The sequence below is a fragment of the Saccopteryx leptura genome, chromosome 9 (assembly GCF_036850995.1).
Source record: "Saccopteryx leptura isolate mSacLep1 chromosome 9, mSacLep1_pri_phased_curated, whole genome shotgun sequence".
NCBI lineage: Eukaryota > Metazoa > Chordata > Mammalia > Chiroptera > Emballonuridae > Saccopteryx > Saccopteryx leptura.
In genome coordinates, this window is record NC_089511.1 from 44071022 (window position 1) to 44097128 (window position 26107).

Genomic DNA, 26107 nt, shown 5'->3' on the forward strand with positions numbered 1-26107 from the left:
ACGTTACCCTGTTTTCTACAGTGGCTGCACCAGTCTGCATTTCCACCAGCAATGCAGGAGGGTTCCCTTTTCTCCATATCCTCGTCAGCACTTATTATGTGTTGTTATGTTAATGAGCACCATTCTGACAAGTGTGAGGTGATATCTCATTGTGGTTTTAATTTGCATTTCTCTAATGGTTAGTGATGTAGAACATTTTTTCATATGCCTGTTGGCCATCTTACGTCCTTTTTGCAGAAGTGTCTATTCCGTTCTTTTGCCCATTTTTGGATTAGATTGTTACCTTCCTGGTGTTGAGTTTTACAAATTCTTTGTAGATTTTGGTTATTAACTCCTTATCGGACGTGTTGGCAAATATGTTTTCCCATTGTGTAATTTGTCTTTTTCTTTTGTTCTTATTGTCTTTAGCTGTGTAAAAGCTTTTTAGTTTGATATAGTCCCATTTGTTCATCCTGTCCTTTATTTCACTTGTCCGTGGAGATAAATCAGCAGATATATTGCTGCGAGAGATGTCAGAGAGCTTACTGCCTATGTTTTCTTCCAAGATGATTATGGTTTCACGACTTACATTTAAGTCTTTTATCCATTTTGAGTTTATTTTTGTGAATGGTGTAAGTTGGTGGTCTAGTTTCATTTTTTTGCAAGTAGCTGTCCAAGTTTCCCAACACCATTTGTTAAAGAGGCTGTCTTTACTCCATTGTATGCTCTTACCTCGTCAAATATCAGTTGTCCATAAAGATGTGGGTTTATTTCTAGGTTCTCTGTTCTGTTCCATTGATCTGTCTGCCTGTTCTTATGCCAGTACCAAGCTGTTTTGAGTACAATAGCCTTGTAGTATAACTTGGTATCAGGAAATGTGATACCCTTGTTAATCCTAATCTGGAGGGACCCGAAACACAAACAAGGTTAGTCGATTACACATCAAAGCTTTATTGTTTAGCTTGGCCAAGCGGCGGCAACTCCAACAGTGGTCTGAGGGAGAGCGCACGCCAGCCCTTTGTTCTACTTAGTTTTTATAGTTTTGTAAGTGGGAAGTACAGAAGCAAAAATTGTAATTAGGAGCCCCTTACCACTATTGGTTATAGTCATATGTCCTTTAACATGATAGGACCATGTTCAATTTGCAAGCCATACATTATTTTGGAGAAAACAAAATTTACAAGTCAACACAATGGCAAAAAGATATCTTTTTACATATTAAAAGGTATTCCTATATTATCTAGTGTTCATCTGCTATCTCTCTGTCCAGAGTCACACGTGTTAACTACACGCATTTACATAGGAGAGGTAGTTTCCGTGGGGACAAATACCCGCAAATGGTTCATTGCTATAAGAAAAGGTTTATTTTGGCTTTTCTCTCCCTGCACCTGGCTAGCCATTCACCCCTTTCCCCACAGGTGTGGTGGAATGTCTGGGGATCCATGTTTTCCTCCCCTTTGCATTTACAATACAATGCCAAGGGCCATCCTGGTTATGCCAATCACACAGTACAGAGACTATTCTCACAATTTCTCTGCACACCTTAACCCAAATTAATAAAATGTTCTCCAAGCCTCTTAAAATATTAATATTCTGTAGTTTTTGGTACCTTACAACACCTGTGGGTGAAGTGGCTCAGTGGCTCCTCACCCTCCCCCCCCCACACACACTTTATTCTTCTTTTTCAAGATTGCAGAGGCTATTCGTGTTCTTCTTTGGTTCCTTATAACATTTTGGAATATTTGTTCTATATCTTTGAAATATGTCATTGGTATTTTAATAGGAATTGCATTGAATTTATAGATTGCTTTCGGTAATATAGACATTTTAATGATGTTTATTCTTCCTATCCACGAACACGGTATATGCTTCCACTTGTTTGTATTTTCCTTGATTTCTTTTATCAATGTTTTACAATTTTCTGAGTACAAGTTTTTAACTTCCTTGGTTAAATTTACTCCTAGGTACTTTTTGTTGTTGTTATTGCAGTAATGAAGGGCATTGTTTCCTTAATTTATCTTTCAGACCATTGGTGGTGTATAAAAATGCAACTGATTTCTGAATATTAATTTTATATCCTGCTATCTTCCCAATTTCATTTATTAGGTCCAGTAGTTTTTGACTGAGACTTTAGGATTTTCTATGTACAGTATCATGCCATCAGCAAATAATGATAGTTTTACTTCTTCTTTTTCAATTTGGATGCCTTTTATTTCTTCTTGCTGTGGCTAGGACTTCCAGAACTATGTTGAATAAAAGTGGTGAAAGGGGGCACCCCTGCCTTGTTCCTGATCTTAAGGGGATTGCTTTTAATTTTTGCCCAATGAGTATGATGTTGGCAGTTGGTTTGTAATTGATGGCCTTTATCATGTTGAGGTAGTATGTTCCCTGTATTCCCACTTTGCTGAGAGTTTTGATCATAAATGGGTGCTGGATTTTATCAAATGCTTTTTCTGCATCTGTTGATATTATCATGTGATTTTTCTCCTTCCCTTTGTTTATGTGATGAACCTCGATTACTTTGCAAATATTGTACCAGCCTTGCCTCCCCAGAATAAATTCCACTTGATCATGATGTATGATTTTTTCATGTATTGCTGGATCCGGTTTCCTAATACTTTGTTGAGAATTTTAGCATCTAAATTCATCAGGGATATTGGCCTGTAGTTTTCTTTCTTTGTACTGTCTTTGCCTGGTTTTGGAATGAGGATTATGCTCGCCTCATAAAAGGAACTTGGAAGTTTTCCTTCCTCTTTAATTTTTTGAAATAGTCTGAGGAGGATAGGAGTTAGTTCTTCTTTGAATATTTGGTAGAATTCACCTGTGAAGCCATTTGGCCCAGGGTTTTTGTTTGTTGGGAGTTTTTTGATATCTGTTTCCATCTTATTTGTTGTAATTGGTCTGTTTAGGTTTTCTGGCTCTTCCAGATTGATTTTTGGAAGATTATATGTTTCAAGGAATTTGTCCATTTCACCTAGGTTTTCCAATTTTTTGGTATACAGTTCTTCATAGTATCTTCTTACAATCCTTTGTATTTCTGTGGTGTCAGTTGTTACTTCTCCACTCTCTTTTCCAGTTTTATTTATTTGAGTCCTCTCTCTTTTTTTCTTGGTGAGTCTGGTTAAAGGTTCATCAATGTTGTTTACCTTTTCAAAGAACCAGCTCTTGGTTTCATTGATCTGTATTTTTTTTTTAGCCTCTATGTCATTTATTTCCACTATGAACTTTATTATTTCTTCCTTCTACTTCCTGTGGACTTTACTTGCTGTTCTTTTTTAGTTCTTTTAGATGCAGGGTTAAGTTGTTTATTTGAGCTTTTTTTTTTTTTTTGCTTCTTAAGGTATGCCTATAGTGCTGTGAACTTCCCTCTCAGGACTGCTTTTGCTGTGTCCCAGAAATTTTGAGTTGTTGTATGTTCATTTTCATTTGTTTCAAGGAAATTTTTTATTTCTTTCTTGATCTCATTGTTAGCCCATTTATTATTTAATAACTTGCTATTTAGTTTCCAAGTGTTTGAGTATTTTTCAGTTTTTCTATTGTAGTTGATTTCATGTCATTGTGATCAGAGAAGAAGATGCCTGATATGATTTCAGTTAAATTTATTGAGACTCGTTTTGTGTCCTATCCTAGAAGGCATAATTAAGTAAAACAATGCCCTAGACATGTGATTTATCCTAGAGAATGTACCATAAGCACTTGAAAAGAATATTATATTCTGCTGCTTTAGGGTGAAAGGCTATGAAGATATCTGTTAAATCCAGTTGATCTAGTGTGTCCTTTAAAGCTGCTGTTTCTTTGTTAATATTCTGTCTTGAGGATCTATCTATTCATGATGTTAGTGGGGTATTAAAATCCTTTACTGTTATAGTATTGCTGTTGATCTCTCCCTTTATGTCCATCAAAGTCTGCTTTACATATTTAGGTGCTCCTATATTAGGTACATAGATATTTATAATTGTTATCTCTTCCTGTTGGATTGCTCCCTTTATCATTATGTAGTGACCGTCTTTATCCCTGACTATAGCCTTTGTTTTCAAGTCTTTTTGTCAGATATATGTATTGGTACCCCAGCTTTTTTTTCTTTTCCATTTGCGTGAAATACATTTTTCCATCCCTTCACTCTCAGTCTATGTGTATCTTTTGTTTTGAGGAGAGTCTCTTGTAGGCAGCATATGAATGGGTCCTATTTTCTTATCTATTCAGCTACCCTATGTCTTTTGATTAGAGCATTTAATCCATTGACATTTAAGGTTATTAATGATATGTAGTTGTTTATTGCCACTTTATTCTTTAAATCTACAATCCTCTTTTTCTAGATTTTTTTCCCCCTTTGCTCTGATTACAGCAGGCCCCTTAACATTTCTTGCAGTATTGGTTTAGTTGTAATGAATTCCTTTAGTTTTAGTTTTGTTTTGTTTTGTTTGTTTTTGTCTGGGAAGCTTTTTATTTCTTCTTCAATTTTAAACATTAACCTTGCTGGATAAAGAAGTCTTGGTTGTAGGTTCTTGTTTTGTATTACTTTGAATTTTTCTTGCCATTCCCTTCTGGCCTCAGGTGTTTATATTGAAAAGTCGGATGTCATCCTTATAGGGTCTCCTCTGTAGGTAATTGACTGCTTTTTTCTTGCAGCTTTTAGTATTCTTTCTTTATCTCTTAACTTTGGCATTTTAATTATGATGTGTCTTATACAGGCCTCCTTGGGTTCCTCTTTAATGGCACTCTCTGTGCTTCTTGAACTTGTGTGATTCTTTTCCTTCATCAATTTAGGGAAGTTTTCAGCTATGATTTCTTCAATCAGGTTCTCTATCACTTTTTCTTTCTCTTCTCCTTTCGTACCCCTATGATGCGGATGTTGTTTCTCTTCATGTTGTCACAGAGCTCTCTTAGAGTTTCCTCAGACTTTTTAAGCCTCTTTCTTTTTGCTGCTCCGCTTCCGTGCTTTTGTTTATCTTGTCCTCTAAATCACTGATTTGATCCTCTGCTTCACCCAGCCGGCTGTTAATTCCTTCTAGTGTAGTTTTCATTTCAGATACTGTATTTATCATTTCTGACTGATTCCTTTTTATGATTTCAATGTCTTTTTTGATGCTTGCTATCTCTTTAATTAGGTGCTCATTATGTCCATCCATTGTTGCTCTAAGATCCTTGAGCACCCTAACAATCATTATTTTAAACTCTGCATCTGGTAATTTGGTTACTTTCATCTCATTCATTTTTTTTTTCTGGGGATTTCTCTTATTGATTCATTTGGGTTGCATTTCTCTGTCTTCCCATTTTTTCTGTATATAGACTCCTCCTTTGGGTGTGCTGTTTGAATAGCTAGCTTAGTCTAGGGTTTAAGTTGTCTGCTTTCAGCTATCAGTTGTATTGTTTCTAGATCTTCTTTGGTTGGCATCATCTGTTGTTTGTAGTCTGCTGTGGGTTACTTTTCAGCAGCTACTGCTCTTTTTTGCTGTTTGTGTCGGTTCTTTCTGTGCCTAGGTAGTGTGGGAGAGGCCAACCTGTCTATAAGGATCAGCTTCCTCCTGCTTAGAGCTTTCAGCAGCTGCGTAAAAGCTGCAAGCTGTGTAAGATTTGCTTACACTTTTCAGAGCTGTTCCTCCTCTTGCAGCTGCCTCATCTTTCCAGAGTGTTCTGTTGAAAGACTATAGTGTGGGCCCATCTGGCCTCACCTAACCAACCCCTGTGCACATTGCAAGCTTGTTGGGTTAGGGCAGCTTAGGTTGGGAATACAACGTTAGTGGGACCTCCTACTTCTCAGGTCTCTTGGGCAGTAGTTCAGTGTAGGGATTGTGGCCCCTGCTCCAGGGCCCAATCCCTCAGCCTCTGCTGGATACTCGAATTTTATTTCTCCCCAACGAGGTGAGCCACAGAAAAGCCTGAATTTTCCTGAGTTCCTCTTTTTGCTGCCTCTGACTGCTAGCTGCTTTCTGGGCCCAGGAGGGTTAGGCCTAATCCTTTCAGGGATTAGTATGGTAGTGAGCATGGCTTGCTCTTTGGTGCCAGTGGTTAGTCTGTCCAGACTTTTTTTTACAAACCTCGATAGGGTGTGGCCACAGTAGTATGGTGTGTGTGGTCTCTAAGATCCAGAAATGTGGTCTGCCCACCAGCTCTCCCTGGGGTGGTGTGCATGCTCAGCAGAGGGGAGAGCTGTAGCGTGGGTCTCACTGGAAACCTGAGTCACTGGCCCACCCCCTGCTTCCTTGCCTTTTGGAACGACCCTATGCCCTGGCTGAAGCTGGAGAGATTTCTGAGGGTGGGTTAGCTGCCTTTCCCAGGCTAGTGCGGGACAAAGGGAATGCTCCTCCCGTGAAAATGGCCACTTCAGCATTGGAAAATGACTCAGCACAGGTGTTCCGGTCACTATCACTGTGTCTCTGCCTGTGCCTCCAACTTTACACTCTCCTCATGCAACCCAGTCCTCTTAGCTCTCCAGCCCCCAGAGCCCAGGGTAAGTGGCTATGAGATTTTCTACGTGGGCCCTTAAGACAGAATCTGTGTCTCTGGAAGCTCTTTCTCACAGACAGAAACCCTGCTCTTTTCACCACTCAATGCTGTCTGGTTGCCTCTTCTAATCACTTGGGCTCTAGGCTAGGGCTCTGGGCCTGCGGCTGAGGACCCCCACTTCTCAGGGTCCCTCTACCCGCAGTGAGAGTCCCTCTGGACACTTTGCTGCCCCTCGCTCCTGGGAGCGGGGCAGCCCCCACCACATCTCTGTACTTCCTACATGACTCGGTGTGGCTTCTTCTGTGATCCTTGGTTATAGAGGCCTCTGTTTAGTTCAAATTGTTTTTTCACGATGATTGTTCTTAAATTAAGTTGTAATCCAATTTGGTCCTGGGAGGTGGCCATTGGAATGTCTGCCTACTCTGTTGCCATCTTGGAATCTCTGCCTTTTTTTTCCCCCTCTTTACATTGAGTTTTACTATTTGTAAAGGGTGTTGAAATTTTTTTCCTCTGAGTTTTGTAGAAGTAGAAGGAAAGTGGAGGTGGAGGCTAAGAGGATTTTGGAGGTTATAGAAAATGAGGGTGGTATTTAATTTTGAGTGTCTTGGCCCAGTAACGGGTGGGACAGGAGGGGAGAAGTAAAAAGACGTGTTTGAAAGTGAGGGATCTTAGCATGCATTGTAGAAGTGTAGTTGACCTGAGTTGGGAAATTTATCCATTAATCCCCACAACAGAGACCGCAGTCTGTTGGAGGGGACTTTCATACCCCAGTAAGGCAGAGTAAATTGCCCCAGTATTTATGAGGAAAAAATTGGCCTACCTGCTACTATCAAGTTTTGCCCAAGGCTCAGAAGATGTGGGCACTCGTCCCCAGGCACAGTCAGTCTCCAGTGACCAGGCCTATGAGCTCTGGAAAGGAGGGGGCCAGACAGCCTAGGAAGGGAGGGGGTCTTACCTAGAGAGGTCCAGGCCACAGTCTGATTTCCAATGGGACCCACTATAAAGGAGGCACAGTTTGGGGGCTGGCCTGGATTAGAGCACTTGTGGGCCCAATGACCTTTATTGCCGCACCTAGGTAACACCTGGTGGGGTGTTAATAGGATGAGTTTTGCCTTTTGGACCGTCCCTGGTGCTCTGGGATTGGGTCTGCAGGCCCTTGATGGCAGTGGCTAGCATTTGAAATTGAGCTAGTTTTTATTTTGGGACTTCTTTGTCCCTATTGTTGAAGACCTTGAAGGCCAGGTGTAGAAGGTCTCCTTGGGGAGTTTGAGGGCTGTTTTCCAGCTTCTGCAGCTTGTGCCTGATGTTGGGTGCTGATTGGGAGATGAAATATATGTGATGCGCTGGGAAAGAAAGGGTCAGGGGGATAATCTGGGAGGAGGTTGGGGAGAGTGGCAGCACTGAATAGGGAGGGAGTTCTGGTGGCGATGGGGCTGGGCTGCGTCCTGGGAATCAGGAGGTTGAGGAGCAGAGGAGGAGGCATGGGGGGGTGTGTGTCTGTGGTTGGCAGGATTGAAGGAGGGATATTTAAGAGGGAAAGCAAGAATTGCCAAGTCGGTTGTGATCTGAGTGCAAACAGGCCTGGACATAGAGGATCTCAGACCACTTCTTGTTTCGCTGACAGCCTGAGATCCGGTGTAAGACTAAGTGTTTGGAGGCTTTTTGGAGGCAACCTAAAGGGGTTGTCTGGGGAATGGAGAATTGAGAGGAGTTCCCCATGATGTGGTGGGTGAGGGTCTAGTAATCTATAAGGAGGGAATGGACTGTGCTGGACTGCGGGATGAGCGTTCGGAAGAGATGCGGGAGAGGTCGGGAAAGTGCCCGATTATAGAGCTGCTAGAGTCACTCGCCTGAATGTGATTATTGCCAGGTGTGGATGTGGCAGGGCAGAACGAGAGGGCAGCAGCTCTGTGTCCAGTTTTCAGTTCTTCTCCACACAGGGAGTTTCCCCTCTTGGTGGGTTCAGGAGGCGTGGCCAGAGGGTCGGGGGGACTAGTCCCTCCACTCCACAGGGAAGGGAGGCAGGATCAGGGGGTAAGCCTGGGGTGAGCTACCACTCCCCACCACTCCCCAGGCAGCAAACCTCACCCCTCTCGGGATTGCGGTCACAACCTCGACTTGTCTCTCACACATACCTCCCGGGTTTCAGCACCAGAATGCAGAATGAAAGACAGAACTACGTGTAATGCCAGTGGCCGAGGCCAGGCAGATTCACATTGGATTCGGGAAGATGGTAATGAAACTGCGGAGCCGGGAAATGTTAGGGCCACACTGTTTAATAAAGTTGCACAACGGTGGACAAGCAAGCACACAGGCAGGGGAGAACCTCTTCTCCGGCACACAAACAGCAAGAATGGCCCCTCACAGTGGCAGGCAGGCAATCCGCCATCTACAATCCCCCATCTGTCTCGAGCACAAGTACCCATAACCTTACACACGTGGTGCTGCTACACACCCACACACCAATCAGGTAACGACATGCTTACAGCCGGTAACCCCGCAAGCAAGCCTAACAACTGCCCCACACCGCAGGAGAAACCAAAAACACAAGGCTAGTGTGTTCCAAAAAGAAAGTTTATTTTAAAAGTGCTTGGGTGCAAATGGGCTGAGACCAGCAAAAGGGTGTCAGTGTGGAGTTGTGGGAGGGGCGGTAGATACATGGGTTCAGGCACTTGCTGGCATGGGGTTGCCTGCACTTGGTCATACTTAGATTACCATATCAGGGTTAGTTGCCTTGGTTGCAGACTGTCTGCCTTTCCCGACCCTCGGGCCCCTCATGATGGGCTTGTCTCAGGGACATTTTTTAGAACCTTCCCAGAGTAGGGGGGTTTGCTTAAGGGGAAGGGAGGTTGGGTGAGGGAGATGTTGTGGGGCGGCTGTGTTAGGCTTGCTTGCTGGTGTACCAGCTGCAAGCCCTTTGCTTGATTAGTGCATGAGCACATGACAGTGCCATGTGTGTATGGCCTATATCAGGCTGTGGGTGCTTGTTCTCAGGGGGATTGTGGATGGCGGATTGCCTGCCTGCCACTGTGAGGGGCCATTTTGCTGTTGTCTGAGAGGCAGTTTTCCCTGCCTGTGTGCTTGTCCGCTGTTGTGAGACTTCATTAAACGGAATGGCTCAACCCTTCCCAGCTCAGCAATTTTTTTACCATCTGCCCAAATCTAATGTGAACTTGCCTGGCCTTGACTACCAGCATTACATCTGGTGTAGTGGGCATGGTTTGGTGCAGATGGGTATGAGCCACAGCCACCCTTGAGGGGTGAGGTACAGGACTGGTCATTGTTACGGCTCCCCATGGCTGTCCTTTGGGGGACCATGGGCCTGCTGTTTTTTACAATCCTGTGAGAAGAAACCAAGAACTCTGTGCGAGAAGTTGAGCGAGGTCAAAAGCTCCAGGATGAGCTGCCTACTGAGCACCAACGACCGTGTGGACTGGAGCGAGCACTGGAGAGGAAGGCTGACAGGGTCCGAGAGTTGCAGTGAGGTGTAGGCTGAGCGCCGGTGGCTCCTAGAACTGGAGCTGTCTCTGGACAAAGAGCTCGGGTTCGTGAGTTGCAGTTTTCCCTGGAAGCACGTTGGCAGCAACAGCTGTTGGAGAAACAACTGTGGGTCCAGGAGCTCGAGAGTTGGCTCCAGGCTGAGAGCCGGCAGCCACAGAAGCCGAAGCGGGCAGACAAGATGGAGCTGCATTCTTGCTAGTGGAGCGGCTCTGAGTCGGTGGGAGCAGGCGTTTCCGACTCTTCTGAGGGAGAGGCTCAGGCTGCAACTGCCATCCGCAGACTCAGAGCCTGGCCAGTGGTCGCCAAGGTCAAGACCCAGCAGCCAAGAGTCCCTCAGGGGCAGCCACAGCCTCCTCCCCAGGTAGTGGAGCACTCTGTGGTCCAGCCCTACACCCGGGCAGAGCTGATGGAGTTGGGGTGAAATTTAGGCAGAAACCCACTGAGCCACTGGCAGCCTGCTTGGTGCGGCTGCGGGACGTAGGAGGTAGATGGCATTGTGCGCGCTCTGGAACAGAGATGGACCGTGAGGCTGTGAGGCTGCTGCCTGTGCTGCCCCCTAACAAGAGAAATGGGCCTGTGCGAGTTACCCAAACACAGATGTGGGTAGATCTGATTGCAGCCAGGGCAGATAGAGAGAAATTAGATGGCAAGCCTAGTAAAGTCTTGTTGGAGCTTTGGTGGCAGCTTTAGTCAGAACAGAGGTTCCAGCTGCTGAAAAAGTAGGGGAAGCGGGTGGCCCTGGCATCTGCCAGGAAAATGGCTGGTATTATGTTACAGGATCCCCAAGACCCGTTGTCCCAATTTGAATAGGGGGAAGGGCAGAGACCCGTCTAACAGGGATGGGCGGGGCCCAGAGGCCCCATGTGAAATTGGCAATCCACTGGGCCCTTCTAATGTGCAGCAGGTGTTGGCATTAGAAGGTAATAGGTGCTGTTTTTTACAGCAGCAGCAGCTAAGAGAACTGTTAAGGTGACACAGGCCTTGAATGTGTTTGACCCCACCAGGCCCTGTGAGCTTGTTGAGGGGTTTGGATGGGGCTGTGGCAACGGACAGGACAGTGTGGAAGGTGCTGAGGTCCGTTAATGAAGAGCTGTATGCCTAGGTGCCTGTAATGGGCCTTTACCTTGGTGACTTGCACAGACAGCTGGGCTGTCATGGACTGCTCTTGGACTGCGACCCATGGGGGGCACTTGCTCCCTTGATGTATAGACACATCGCTTGTGGACAGTACTATGAGAGACCCTGATGGGGAGCAGGGGTGGGGTGGCATCTGCGGAGGCCCTCCTGCACTGGTTCTCATCCAGTTGCAGAGATGCACCAAGGACACTACGGTTTCCATGGACACAGCCCTGGACTATACAGGCCCTCCCACCTACCCTGGGGTAGGGAGTTAGAGGTGGACCTCCAGGTGACAACTGGGCCAAGTGCTCAGGAAACATTGTGAAGGGCACTTTTGTAATTGTGTAACTTTTGCTATTGCTATTGCCATAGTCTGTTTCCTATCATCTAGATTTTTTTTTTTTTTTTTTGTATTTTTCTGAAGTTGGAAACGGGGAGGCATTCAGACAGACTCCTGCATGCGCCCGACCGGGATCCACCCGGCACGCCCACCAGGGGGCAATGCTCTGCCCATCTGGGGCATCACTCTGCCGCAATCAGAGCCATTCTAGCACCTGAGGCAGAGGCCACAGAGCCATCCTCAGCGCCTGGGCAAACTTTGCTCCAATGAAGCCCTGGCTGCGGGAGGGGAAGAGAGAGACAGAGAGGAAGGAGAGGGGGAGGGGTGGAGAAGCAGATGGGTGCTCCTCCTGTGTGCCCTGGCTGGGAATCGAACCCGGGACTCCCGCACGCCAGGCCGACGCTCTACCACTGAGCCAACTGGCCAGGGCCCTAGCATGTAGATTTTGAAGTGAGCAATCTTTTAAAGGAGTGGAATGTGGGGCAGATGTGTTAGGCTTGCTCACTGGTTTACCAGCTGCAAGCCTTTTGCTTAATTAATGCTTAAGCACGTGGCAGAGGCACGTGTGCATAGTCTATATAAGGCTATGGGTGCTTGCGCTAAGGGGGATCGCAGATGTGCGGATTGCCTGTCCGCTGCTGTGAGGGGCCATTTTGCTGTTTGTTTGCCTGAGAGGTGGTTTCCCCTGCCTGTGTGCTTGTCCACCGTGTGAGACTTTATTAAATGGAATGGCCCAACCCTTTCCAACTCTGCAGTTTTTCTAGCGTCTGCCCAAGTCCAATGTGAACTTTCCTGGCCTCAGCCACCAGCATTACAGATGTTTACTGAAGAAGTTGCCCTATGGACGTTGGGTGAGGGGAATTTGAGTTTTAAAGGCACCAATTTAACCCTAACATTCTGTAGCATGGTATCTATTTCTTGGGGTTATTAGGAGAGTGAAATGAGTTGGCACATGTCTGCTAGGACAAAACCTGGCCATAGGAGTTAGTATTTGATGGTCATTCTGTATAGGGAGGTTCTGCGTTGGCCTCTCAGATCACTTCTCCTTGACTTAGTAAATTCCTGGCCTTAACTGAAATGAGATGCTGAACAAGATAGACAATGGCTTCTCAGCCTGAAGGCATTCGTTCATCCATGAAATACCCATTCAAATATGAATAACTATACTAAATATTTAAAAGTATATATTAATATAAAGTTTTCATGAAATCCATTCACATATGAACAAGCATACTAAATATTCGAAAGTGTAAATTAATATCATAATATAGTTACAAGTCAGACAAATGCTATTTCTCTGCCACTTCTCACAGGTGCCTGAAGGAAATGTCCTCATAATGACCTACCATCTGCCTTTGTCGCCTCCCCGTTCTCATCTTCCACCACTCCAGTGCTCCGCGTGTATATACCTGCCTCAGGCACTTGTGCTGGCCATCGCACTGGCCTGGAAAGCTCTTTCTCAGATAATTATGTAGTTGGTAGTCTCCTGTGTTCAGGTGTCTGCCCTCTCCTCCTGCCTCCTCGGACCACTCTGAAGTAGCAGCCCTGTCACTCTCCTCCCCCTGCTCCCTGCATTTATATTATGTGTTTATCGTCTCCTCCCCTACTGGGATGTCTGCCTCCCCAAGGACATCAGCTTGGTCTCGGTCACTTGTGTCCTCTCGGTGCCCAGCATGAGCAGGTGTTCAATAAATGTTTGTTGAGGGAGTGAATTTGTGAATGACAGATGGGTACTGTAGCAGGAAGGCTCAGCCTGGCCAAAGACATAACCTCATTTTTTCCTCTCTGTAGGTACACAGTCCTTGACACCAGCTCTCCTGGGACCCTCGAGGCACACTAGAGTGCAGAACATACTAAGGGTGAGTACAGTGTGACTGTTTATTTGTCTGCTTAAACTTTACAACTAGGACACATAAGCCTCTTTATTATTAAAAAAGCATATTCGAAAGAGTATCAAGGGAAAGACAGAAGTCTCATTCACTGCCCCACTGTACCTGCAAGCCTAGCATCCCTCTGAGATGATTACCGTCACGAGTTGGCTGGGTATCCTGACAGACCTCTTTCTGCTCATGAACATTTCTCCTGATGTACATACACACCTATTATTTTATTTTGCTATATAAAGAAAAAAGCCATGCTAAATGGATGCCTCTGTGACGGTTTCCCACTCACTGTCTTCCACAAGAGTATGCCTTGGAAATCTTTGTTCATAGCATACATCAGTGTGTCACGTGATTTTTTTAAAGCTTTTTTTAATATACAGAAAGTAAAGTTTACTCTTGGGTATACGGTTTTTGAGTGCAGACAAAGCATACAGATGTGCAACTGTCAGCACAGTCATGATGGAAAATGGCCCCATCACCCACCCACCTGTGTGTATGTGCTATTTCTCTGTAGGCAAAAAATATAGTACAAGTATTTATGCATGATTAAAATATGTAAATATGGTAAATATCTATAATATAAATATTTTGAATATGTTACATTTGAATTTCTGGGGGATTTGTTAGTGAACACCCTCTTCTTTCTTTGGGGTAGAGTCTGCGTAGGGGAGTGGGCCTCGGAGGGTGTGGCATTCCTGCCGGGGCATGCCTACGTGGGATGCCGTCCTTTGTTGGGAGGATGCAGTTAGGGTGCTGGGGGGGGGATTGTCTGACCCTCGAAGCACCGAGAGACCCTAGCGGTGTGGAAAGTGGGAGAGTAGAAGATTCTGGCATCCAGGCTCTGGATACAGTAGTGATGTTGGCTCAGCTGCCGAGAGCACTCAAGCTTTGGGGACTGAGTAAATCTAGCCAGTAACTTCTCTCTTGGCTGTTTATTGGGTACCATCACATTCTTTCATCCTAGCCGAAGGCTCTGCCTGGATATGAGGAGCTGGTTTGTGGGACAGTCTCTAGGTACCAGTTTTCCATCAAAGGATGCTTCTTAGCACAATTATTTACTAACTTTTTTTTTTTTATAAGTTTAGCACAACTGACAAAACCAGGCAATTCAAACTGGTCCAGTACTGTGAACTAAATGACAAATTTCACTAGTTTTTCCACTGATGTCCTTTTTCTGTCCCAAAAGCCTAGCCAGGATCCCATATTGCATTTAGTTGTCATGTTTCCTATATCTCCTCCAATCTGTCATGGTTCCTCAGTCTTTCCTTGGAAGAGGACTACTCTGTTTGGTGGAATGTCTCATTTTGAGTTTCTCTGGTGTTTTCTCTTGACTAGATGAGGGTTATACATTATTTGACAGAACACCACAGAGATCATGTCCCCTCTTCAGTGCATTGTATCGGGTCCTTGATGTCCACGTCTTACCACCGGTGGTGGTAACCTGGATCCCTTGGTTAAGGTGCTGTCTGCTGGATTTCTCCACTGTAAAGCAACATTTTCCCTTTGTAATGAATAGATATTCTGGATGGAGTGGGGGAATACTTTGAGACTATGTTTATTTCTCCTCAGACCTCCTGCTACTTTTTGCATGCCTTGGTTAGGTGAATCTTACCTGCAGTAATTATTACTGTGGTATTTCCCTGATGGTGATTTTTGTGTGCCCCTCGTTCCTCCACGTTTATTAATTGTCCGCATAATTCTGAAAGGAATACCTATTCCTTCTCATTTATTTCAGCTTTCAGCTATTAATATATTTCTGTATTACTTCATAGATACTCATTCTTTTCTAGCACATTCCTGGTTAATGTGGTGAAAGGTCCCAAGGTCTGAGTGAATTTCTACTATTGCCTCTGAGACTTCAAGAGAACCAGCATTATTTTTCTACTTGATAACCCCTCGGGAACTGGAAAGCAGGAGATGGGAATTCATTTCCTCATACATTTGCTTCTTTTCCTTTGTCAATAAATATGCTTTTGTGCACCTCCTGGTATGTTCCAGGCACTAGAGATTTAGGGCTGAATAAAACAGACAAAATCCTCTCCCTGACATTCTACTGGAGGATAAAAATAGACAGATAAACAAGTGAACGCAGTATAAATTGTGTGGGGACAAGTAATTCTGAGATGAGGAAAGTAGGAAGGGGACTGACTGGGAGTAAGCAGGGGTGACTTTAGAGAAGATGATCCGGAATGGTCTCTCTGAGGAGGCCCTCAGTGGAGTAAGGCAGGTGCCGGATCTAATTCTTCCACCACCCAATGGGAGATTAAACAAATTATCTCACTTTGGATCAGGGTTCATGGCAAATAGAAAAATTTGTCCCCTCTCTGAGGGATAGTTTCTACTTACCTGTAGTGTACTGTTCTCTGAAAATGTCAAGTATTGCCAAATCTTCTGATATTTTTCCCCCAGTAGAGGACAAAAATGAGTAATTCTTGCTAGTCCACGGACCCCAAATTATGCTTATCAGATCATTTTTAGTTGTATGTGGATGAATATATTTTGTTTGTTTTCACTGTATTTATTTATTTATTGTTGGAGAAAAAGGGAGAGAGATGAGAAGCATCAACTCATAGCACCTTAGTGCTTTCTCATATGTGCCTTGACTGGGGGTCTCCAGCTGAGCCAGTGACCCCTTGCTCAAGCCAGCCACCTTGGGCTTCAAGCCACCAACCAGGGGTCATGTCTATGATCCCACACTCAAGCCAGAACATCCCACGCTCAAGCCAGTGACCCCACGCTTAAGCTGGTGAGCCCGCACTCAAGCCGGCGATCTTGGGGTTTTGAACCTGGGTCCTAATTGTTATCCCAGGCTGATGCTCTATCCCCTGTGCCACCACCGGGTCAGGTTCATTGTATTTATTGAGTTACCTTTGTTGCAGAGGATTTCTGTCTCACATTTTGGTGGTAACACAGATACCATTTCTCTTTATTTTTTTTAGTGAGAGACAGACAAGATACAAAGGGAGAGAGATGAGAAGTATCAATTCATAGTTGCATCCTTTGGTTGTTCATTGATTGCTTCTCATCAAGTGCCTTGACCAGGGGGCTCAAGCCAAGCCAGTGACCTTTGCCCAAGCCAGCAACCATGGGAAATTCGGTGATCCCGTGCTCAAATTGGTGAACCTGCACTCAAGCTGGATAATCCTATGCTCAAGCCAGTGACCTCAGGGTTTTGAACCTGGGTCCTCAGTGTCCCAGGTCAACATTATCTATTGCACCACCACCAGTCAGGCCCATTTTTATTTATTTAATTTTTTCCCCATTTTTTTTTTTTTTTATTTTTGAGAGAAAGAAAGGGAGAAAGGAGAGAGAGAGAGAGAGAAGCATCTTTAATTCACTTAAGTGTGCACCCATTGATTGTTTCATATACATGCCCTGACCAGGGATCGAACCAGCAACCTCCGGATTGAGCCAGTAACCTCAGGTTCAGACTGGTGACCTCGGCACTTTGGGTTGACGCTCTGTCCACTGCACCACCACCAGCCAGGGCCAAGATTCATTTCTAAATATATGTATATATATGTACGCATAAAAGTGAGTTTATTTCTTTTTACGTAGTGATATTTAGAGAAAGAAACAGAGAAAGAAACATTGACTCATTGTCCCACTTACTCATGCTGTCACTGGTTGAGTCTTGTATGTGTCCTGACCCGGAGGTCGACCTGCAACCTCGGCATGTCAGGATGATGCTTTAACCAACTACCCAGCCAGGGCAGGAGTGAGTTGATTTAAAGAAGATGTTGAATAAGTAATTGTACAGATAGAACTTGGATGCAGCTGAAAAGGAAGTGCAGCTGAGCTTTGGTAAACACTGCGCTCGCTGGCCTTTCACTCTTTCTCCTCTAGATCTGCGATTCTCAACCAGGAACCTGAACTATGTTTGGCAAACGATTACCATGGACATGTGCCCCTGAGCAAGCCATTTATGTCATGTTAGGTTCATTAGCCAGGATGGCTTTCAGCTGCAAGAACAGACAGCCCAGCTCAGGTCAGCTTAAACACACGAGGATTGGTTTGTCTCCCATCACAGGAAACCTGGAAGTAACTTGGCTGCCATTAGCTGAGAGCCCGAGTAATGTTCATGTCGGAACCTCTCATTCTCTTGGCCTTTCCTCGTGGTTATAAGATTGCTGCTGCAGCTTCAGCCAGAACAAGGAGGAGGAAGCTTAACTCCAACAACAGCCTGTGTGTTTCAGTTCTGGACTGCTTGAGCACTCCCAAAGTCCCCTCCTCCCCAAAGATTCCACTTATATCTCATTGGCCAGGAATGGTTCACATGGCCTCCCCTAGCTCCACGGAGAGTGGGAAATTTCATTTAGCTTTTTAGCCTCTCCTGAGGAGGAGGAAGCCAAAGAAAAAGGGAATTGAGAGTGTCAGTTGGGTTAGCAGCCCACAGGGGGAGAAAAACAATTAACATGAGTGGGTGCTGACTGTGCCAAGTCTCTTCTGGAAGCACTTAGTGTGCGTGATCTCCTTCAGTCCTTAACACCCAGCTTGTGAAGTTGCTACTGTAATCTCCCCAGACGAATGGCTTGGAAACTGAGAAACTAGGCCCAGAGTGGTAAAGCCATTTGCCAAATAGAGGAGTCGGGGTGGGAACCTTTGCAGTTTTTCTCCACAGCCGTGACTTTGGACTTCGTTGCCTCCTAAGAGGTCCTGGATGATCAGACAGGTAGCTCTCTGGCCTCAGTTTAAATTCTTCCAGCAAGGGAGGAAGAGGGCAGCATATTTTGTTTCAGAGAATTTTGATCATAACAACTTTTCTTGTGAATCACATTGACTCTGTAACTACCTTTCATTGGTTCTGGTTGGGTCCTGGTGAGCAGCACCGGTTCACTTGTCTTCCTGGCAGCCCTTGGCTGAGAAGACTTCTCTTGGCCTCCCTTTCCCAAACAGTTGTATGGAATCTGTGCTTTCCGTTGTTCCCAGAATGAGGCTTCTGACCTTGGGGTTCTTCCTTTTCTAGGGTTCTGCTGGTCAACTTAACATACATTTAATATGCATCTCCTCTGTGCCTGTCCCTGTCACACTGAGGTTTGAATGAGACAACTTCATGCCTGGGTGGGTCCTGCACTCATTGGGCTTCTCATCCAGTGAGGGCCCTCAGTGATAGCCCAGAGTGCTCAGGGCTGCATGGGGGAAGCCAGGGATAATGGGAGCCCAGGGGAGACGCCCAGCCCTGCTTGGGGGTCAGGAAGGGCGCCTGGAAGCATTGGTGGGCCTTAGAAGAGGAATAGAGATACAGCTAGTAGCAGTTTTTTCTTTCTGAATCTCTACCCCTTCCTCTTTAAAATGAAGGGTTTGGACTTGGGTTTCCATCCATCCATTCAACAAACATTGACTGGGCATATCCCATTTCCTGGTCCTGTGTTGGGCACTAGGCTTACAGGCATACCCTCCTAAAAAGATGGTATGCTGAGGCCTTCTGTTTCTCCTAAGGTTGCCTTGAAAGGTGATTATGAGCCTCGAGTACTTAGAACAGTACCTGGCACAGAGTGGTCACGTAATAGATGAGATAATCATGATGATGGTGTTTCCATTCATCAGCTCCTACTACATGTCGGAGGTTAGGCTGTTTAGTCACTTGCCCATAAGATAATAAACTTTAACTGTTGCTGTTATGATTATTTATTCACAAAATGTATTTGTTTTATGGCCAGCCCCAAGCTTGTGTGGTGCCTGGATATGTTAGAACTGTGCTCTGGGAACAGGGCTTGTACAATTGAGGCCTGGACCGTAAATTTTGTGGGAGAAGACAGGAGTTTCTTTGGTCTGTTTGGAAACCCACAGCTGTTGTCCTCCCCGTCCCCTTTCCATCTAGTCCTCAGGCCTCTCAGCACTGGCCCCTAGCACATGGGCTGCCCTTGACCTCTGTGACCAGAACGCATAGATGCTCTGCTCAGTCCATCACCCGAGGCCCAAATTAGACCTGACAGTATGATTTATTCTCTGCGATGGAGCCGGGAGGGCAGAGCCCCAGTGGGTGATTCCATGGGAAGGCTGTCAGCCCAAATTAGTCCAGGCCCTTCACGCAGCCTTACTGTTTCAGCTTCCTCCAGCTAATAGTGTTTTCTAGGGTATTAGGACTTCTGAGCAGCTTCCTCCCATCCCCAGGGGCTGAGACTTGCTGTGATCCCTAAGGAGCTGTGTTTGATGAGGACCTCTGAGGCAAGCTCTGTCTGAAGGGAGATGGGGCTCTGAGTCCTTTCATCTCCTGCATCAGGAACCGAAAGTGGCGATTCCCCAGGGAGTGAAGACATCCCAACTTAATGATGGTTTGACTTACGATTTTTCAACTTTGACAATGGTGCGAAAGCGACATGCATTCAGTAGAAACCATACTCCAGATTTTCGATTTTGATCTTTTCCAGGACTGGGCAGTATGTGGTAAGATGCTCTTGCGGTGCTGGGCAGCAGAGCAAGATTGTTTTGCCAAACTGTAAGCTAATGTAAGTGTAGGAGAGGCTGAGCTGTGGTGTGTGGTAGGTAAGTATATTAAATGCATTTTCAGTTTGCAGTATTTTCAACTTACGCTGTTCTTATCGGGACATGCCCCGTCTTAAGTCAAGGAGCATCTGTAGTTGTTCTGTCTCCCACTTGGTCCTTTCACTGAGGCTCAGTACTGATAGCTGGAGCCCACTGCCTTGCTCCTCACCTCCCAGTCTGTGACCACAATTGCCTCTTCCACTAGCTGCTGTCCCCAGGACCGCCATGATAGGCAGGATTTTACTGCAGTAACAAATTAATCCTGAAATCCTGCAGTTGGGGACACATCACATGTCAATTTCTTACTCATAGCATAAGGCATATCAGGATGGGGCTTAACCTTGTACATCAGGGACCCAGGCTAACAGGCTCCCTGTCTTGAAGCCTCAGGACTGGAACACACAGCCTCCAGGATCACTACAGCAGGACAAGGGACCTAGAGGGTCACACAACAGAACTTAGAGAGTGACAAAGTACACTCCAGTCACTCCTGGAACTGGTTGTATGACCCTGGACAACTGCAAGGAGCTGAAAATGGATATTCCGTGAGCAGCAAATATCTTGGCCACAAGAGGCAGGTGTGGTTTTTATTAAGCACCTACTGTGTGCCAGGTCTTTGAAGGGCTCTGGAAGTACAGAGGGGTCCCTGCCTTCTTGGAGCTCAGATCAGTGGAAGAAACAAAATCTAAGTAAGTTGTTACAGAAGCAGCTCTGTAATTACATCTGTGCTGAGTGCCCAGATGGAGGAGCCAGGAGAGCATGTCCAACCGGGCCCTGACATGTTTGTATTGATCAGGAGAGGACTGTCATGAGGACTGCCGTTTGAGAGGAGGCCTGAAGGATGAGTAGGCCTTAATGCAGTGGGGGGAGCACTGCCAGTAGAGGGAACAGCGTCAGTGGAATCCTGGGTATGGGGAGGAGCTTGACTCTGTGGAGGAACTGGAAGATGGCCGGCATACATGTAGGATCGTGAATGCGGGTGGAACAGGGCAGACCATGCAGGGTCTGCGTGGCTGTGGAAGGAATTTGGTATTTGTAACACCTGCCTTTGGAGCTGTTGAAAGAATTAAATGAGCTCAGTCATTCTTTCAATGAACACTGAGTTTCCACCCTTTGGAAAGCATTGTTTTGGGTACTAGGGACATACCAGACACAAATAGGGAGTTAGCATTCCAGAAGGGGAAGACAGACAATGAATAAGAAAAGCAAATAATTAAGGTCATTTTACATGATGAAAACTTATGACCAACAAATAGGGTAATTTAGCAGAGATCATATAGTTTGGATGCTTTGGGCTTACATGTAATAGGAAAGCCCATTTGTTTTGGCTTAAACCATCAGGAAACAGGTGGGCTCCCAGCCCCAAGTCCAAGGGTTCTTTGGGCCTCTTTCAAGGCTGATGACATGACAGCTCAACATGGCATCAAGGACCCAGATTTATTCTGCTAACAGCTCTGCTGTCTGTGACGCTGCCTTCACCTTAAGGCAGGTCCTTTCCACAATCATGTGACAGTTAGGAACCCTGCAGGAAGTCTCAGGTGGGAACAGAAGCATTTTCAAACTTTGTGTGCCCAGAGGATCTCTGCTAGCCCATCTTTGTGAGCAGTGAATTATAGGGCCAGTGGGCGAGCAGGGAGGAGGCAGCTGCCACAGTCCAGGTGGGAAGCGATGGAGGACAGGACTAGCCTGGGACAGTGGGGGGTAGGAGGCAGACTGGGCAGGGATTGCTAACCGCATGGCTGCTTGAAAGAAGGAACGCTCAGCACACATGGACGTCTGCCATGTACTACTGTGTCTTCCGCGTGTCAAGTCATGGTGCACATTTGCATTTTACAGGCTCTGAGAAATATTTCAGGAAAAAACCTGCTTTGACTGTGGAACCTTTTTATTTTCTAAAAGATACTAACATGTTCTCTAGAAAAATTTGAAAATGTTTGCTTTGATAACTATTCTTATTGTTGCTGCATATCAGAGTCACTTGGGACCTTTAAGAAATTACCAAGCCCGGGCCCCACCCTGGACCAGTTCATAGACTAGGCATGCAATGTTTTTCTAAAGTTCCCCAGATGTTTCCAGGGTGCAGCTGAGGGTGAGGACTACTACTTTAGTGTGTTCTTGGGTGAGTTTCATGTTATAAAGCTAGATTGTTTGCTTGCATGTCTGACTATCCAAGTCATACTTGTGTAAAAAAAAAACAAAAAAAACCCAAAAGACCCAGAATCCTCCAAGATAATTACTTTTTCAAGCTGATTTGTACCTTCCAGGTTTTTAAACTGCTTGTACTTTAAAAAAATACCATATGTGCCCCAAAACAAGGTGACTTCCCATCTTTCCAAAGAGAAAACTTTTAAAAATTTGAGGTTCATTCAAAATATTTAGGGATATAAGTAACAGTCAGCTGCCAATTTATATTTTTTAATTTAGTGACACCTGTAGAATCATATCAGAAATGTTGGATTCTAAATGTTGCTTATATCCTCTCACATATCACAAAACAGTGTTGCACTCTTCACAGACATCTTTATCATCATTACTCACTTTTTCAGTCATCTGCTCATATTTCCAGAATATTTCATTTCCGTATTCATCGGAAGTGTTTGCAACGTGGCACTTCTTGAATTTTATACTGTGGTGTCGCTGGAAACTGTCTCCCAACCCTCAAGAGTCCAGTCATAAATCATCAGACAGGTTTATTCCCCTTTTAGTTGTGTAGTGGTAATGTCTAAAGTGTAACCACTAACTTACTATGTTACATTTGAAAAACTTAGTTGTCTTTTAACGACAGTTACTGAAATGGGTAGATGAATAAATGTGAACATACATAAATGGTTACATAAGCACTTTCTTTTGAGTCAATCAGACTGATCGTTCCAGAATGGAGAATAGTGCCAATTCAGGGGAATCTGTTTCACCCCCCACAGTGGCACTTCACTTCAAGATCATTGGTAGTATGGCCTTCCACACTTTTTTCAGTTTTCCAAATTCTAGTTTAAATGGCCTTCTGTATACAGTAAGACTTTTATATCAAGTATTTTGTTTAAATTAAATGAATGTTGCTTACAGTTATTATCCCTTTCTTGCTTTCTAAAAGTCTTTAAAGAGCCTGTTTAAGTGACTTATAATACTTAGAATTGTGAGGTCAGTCCCTCAGGAATGGCTCCCGAGTCTGTCATATTTCTCCTTTTTTACTGGTGCCAAAACTAGCATTGTTTAAGTCTTTAGAAGATTTTCTAAGTCTTTTCTAAGCAGTACTTTGTTCAAAATAAAATAATATGAAAACTCAGAAAGACAGTTATTCTGAGGCTTTGTATTGCCTTTCTAAAATCCTAATTATCCAGAACTCTGAAACACATCTGGCCGAACAGGTTGGAAAGAGATCATGCAGCTTTATATATAAAGTACTCAGCATAGTGCCTGGCACATAATAAATGCTGTGTAAATGTTAATAATTATTATCATTATTATTATTTAAAGTACCTCACCATCCTTAATCATCATCATGGAACGGCAAGTGGTAACCACAGTGAGATACCATTAAACACCCACCGCAGTGGCTAAAATAAAGACAACACAGGAGGTGATGAGATCAGAGAATGACGTGAGGCCTGGTAGTGACTGAGGCCTTTTCCCAAATGTACAGTGGTAGGTTTCTGAGCAGAGAAGGAACACGATCTGACTCACATAAACAGAGGCCCTCTGGCTGTGTGTGGGAGCAGGAGGTGAGAGCCAAGAAACCAGGGAGGAAGCTCTTGCTATGTCCTCAGTCCAGCATAATCATATTTTGAAGGTGGAGTTGACAGTGTGAATGGACTGGGTGTCAGGGTGACAGAAAGAGGGGTGGAGGATAGCACCAAGGGTTTGGCCTGAACACCAGGTGAAGAGCAAAGGCATAGAGTTTAGCACCAGAGAGAAGGTTTGCAAGGAGGAGGTGAAGGTGCTGGGAAGAATCGAAAATACAGCTGCGCGAGCTTTTCAAGTCTGGAGTTGAGGGGAGAGGCCAGGCTGGAGAAGGAAATGTGAGTCCTTGGGAAAGCGGTGGTGGAGTCCTGGACCAGTTGAGATCACCAAGGAAGGTGTGGACAGGGAAAAGAAAAGCTGTCCAGAGAGACGGTCGGGAATCAGCAAAGGAGGCCGGTTGGGGCGGCAGGAGAGCACGGGGTCCTGAGACCAGCCGAGGAGGGAGAGACGAGGGACCAGAGATGACTGCTAGCTCGCTGGATATGAGGGACATATGGCTGATGTGAGCGGGTTCAAGAGAGACGGAATTTTTTCTTTAACAACAGTTTTAGTTTTAGAGAAAATCATAAAGTACAAAGTTTTACAAACTCCTTCTGTCCCCACCCACTTCCCCATTACTTCCCTCTTGTATTAATTGGGTACATTTGTTACAACTATGAACCGGTATTGATATATCATTACTGAGGCCCGTAGTTTCTGTTTGGGTTCACTGTGGGTTCTACATGGGTTTTGATAGATTTATGATGTGAGTCCTCCAATACGTGTATCATACAGAGTAGTTTCATGGCCCTAAAGCTCTCCTGTGCTCCAGCTAGTCCTCTGCCCTTCCCTCCCCTCTCCTGACCACTGATCTTTTTCCGGAAGAGAGACAGGGCCTCGTGTCCGTGTCCTCAGCAGACACGAGCTGTGTGACAGTATGACCCCACGTGTTTTGTTCGTTGCAGTGTCTTTAGTGCTCAGGCTATGCCGGACACACAGAACACAATAGAAATGTGTAAGTTCATGTCTTCTGGGACTGGAGAAGGATTAGAACCAGAAGGGCCCTTGGGATCAGAGGCTGTCACTCCGTAGTGTGGCAGTGTGTCCTGGGGACCCGGGCTGCTGTCCTCAGTGGGCTTCTCCCCTACCCCCATGGGTACTAGGGGGAAGGAGTAACTGGAAATATAACCCAGAATCTGGGTACCCCTAACTAACCATTTACCAAGTGCCTGTGAGACTCACATGGCTTTCCTGTCTGTGAAATGGGATAATAATAGGTTTGACCTCATGGAGCTGTTGTCAGAAGTCAGTGAAAAAAATGCTATAAAACCCTGTAGGTGTTCAATAAATGTGAACTGTTGTTAAAAGTAATAATATCATTACCATTATTCATGGCACGTATAGTCTAGTGGGGAACATAAATATGAAATAATCATTCAAATAACCACCTAATTTAACTGGTAATTAAACTCTTAAGAATAAGAGAAAGTCCAGAGTGCCCTGAGAGAGAATAACAGGGCTAGAGGTGGAGGTCTTCTAAAGAAGTGACCTGGGCCCTGGCCAGTTTGCTTAGTGGATAGAGTGTCGACTTGATGAATGGACGTCCCAAATTTGATTCCCGGTTAGGGCACACAAGAGAAGCAACCATCTGCTTCTCTCCCCCTCTTTCTCCCCCTTCTCTCCCTCTTCCCCTTCTGCAGCCAGTGGCTCTAATGGTTCAAGCGTGAGCCTGGGCACTAAGGATAGCTCAGTTGCTCTGAGCGCTTTAGCCTCAGGTGCTAAAATGCTAAAAAGAACTCGGGTTGATTCTAGCATGGCCACAGACCTGGGGCTGCTGGTGGATTGCGGATCCTGGTCAGAGAGCTCTTGTGGGACTGTCTCACTATCTCCTCTCCTCTTAAAAAAAAAAAAAGACCTGTAATCCTACACTTGAAAGATAAACAGGAACTTGCCTGGAGGTGGGCTGGGGCCTGGGATGTTTGAGGAGAGAGAGGAGAATGTACAAAGGCCCTGGGGTTTGTTGTAGAACACCAGTGTGCCTCGAGCAGAGGGAAGGGATGGTCAGCAGGCTGGTCATACTTGACCTGGTGAGCCCTCATTAGAGGTTTGGATGTTCTTCCCGTGGCCCCTGGGCATCACAGAAGGGTTTTGTTTTTTTGGTTTTGGTTTTGTTTTATTGACTTTAGAGAACAAAAGGGAGGGAGGGAGAAAGACAGGAACATCACTCTGTTTCTGTATGTGCCCTGACTGCGGATCAAACTGGCAACCCCTGAGCTTTGGGACAATGCTCTAACAATGGAGCTATCCAGCCAGGGCACACAGCAGGGTTTGAAGAAGAGCAGTGGGTGGTTTTTGTTGGGTTGTTGTTTTTTAACTTCTTTGTGGCTTTCAAGACTTAGTGTACTGACTCCCTTCCTCCTCCTGGACAGTTTGTACTGAGTGCTACAAGCCAGGGTCAGGGTCAGACTCCAGCCGCCCTATGGCACCTTGAAGTGCTGTGCTGTCATCTGGCCACTCGGTCTGCAGGATTGAAAGGAGCTTTATATAAGGTAAAAGGTGTCCTGGTTCCAGACTCAATCCCTGAGAAAGAAACAGGGCCGGGCCACTGGGTGGCCTGCAAAACAGGTCACCACCA

At 45.3% G+C, this 26107-nt stretch overlaps 1 protein-coding gene across 9 annotated transcripts in view; it reads left to right on the top strand.

The window, feature by feature from the left end:
- The window catches only part of SIPA1L3 (signal induced proliferation associated 1 like 3), a 326815-nt gene that overhangs the window by 127928 nt on the left and 172780 nt on the right, over positions 1 to 26107 (top strand). For all 9 annotated transcript variants that reach the window (XM_066348334.1, XM_066348335.1, XM_066348331.1 and 6 more), the window contains one exon: positions 13178 to 13245. The gene's annotated coding sequence lies outside the window, so the exon portion shown is untranslated. The remainder of the gene's footprint in view (positions 1 to 13177; positions 13246 to 26107) is intronic.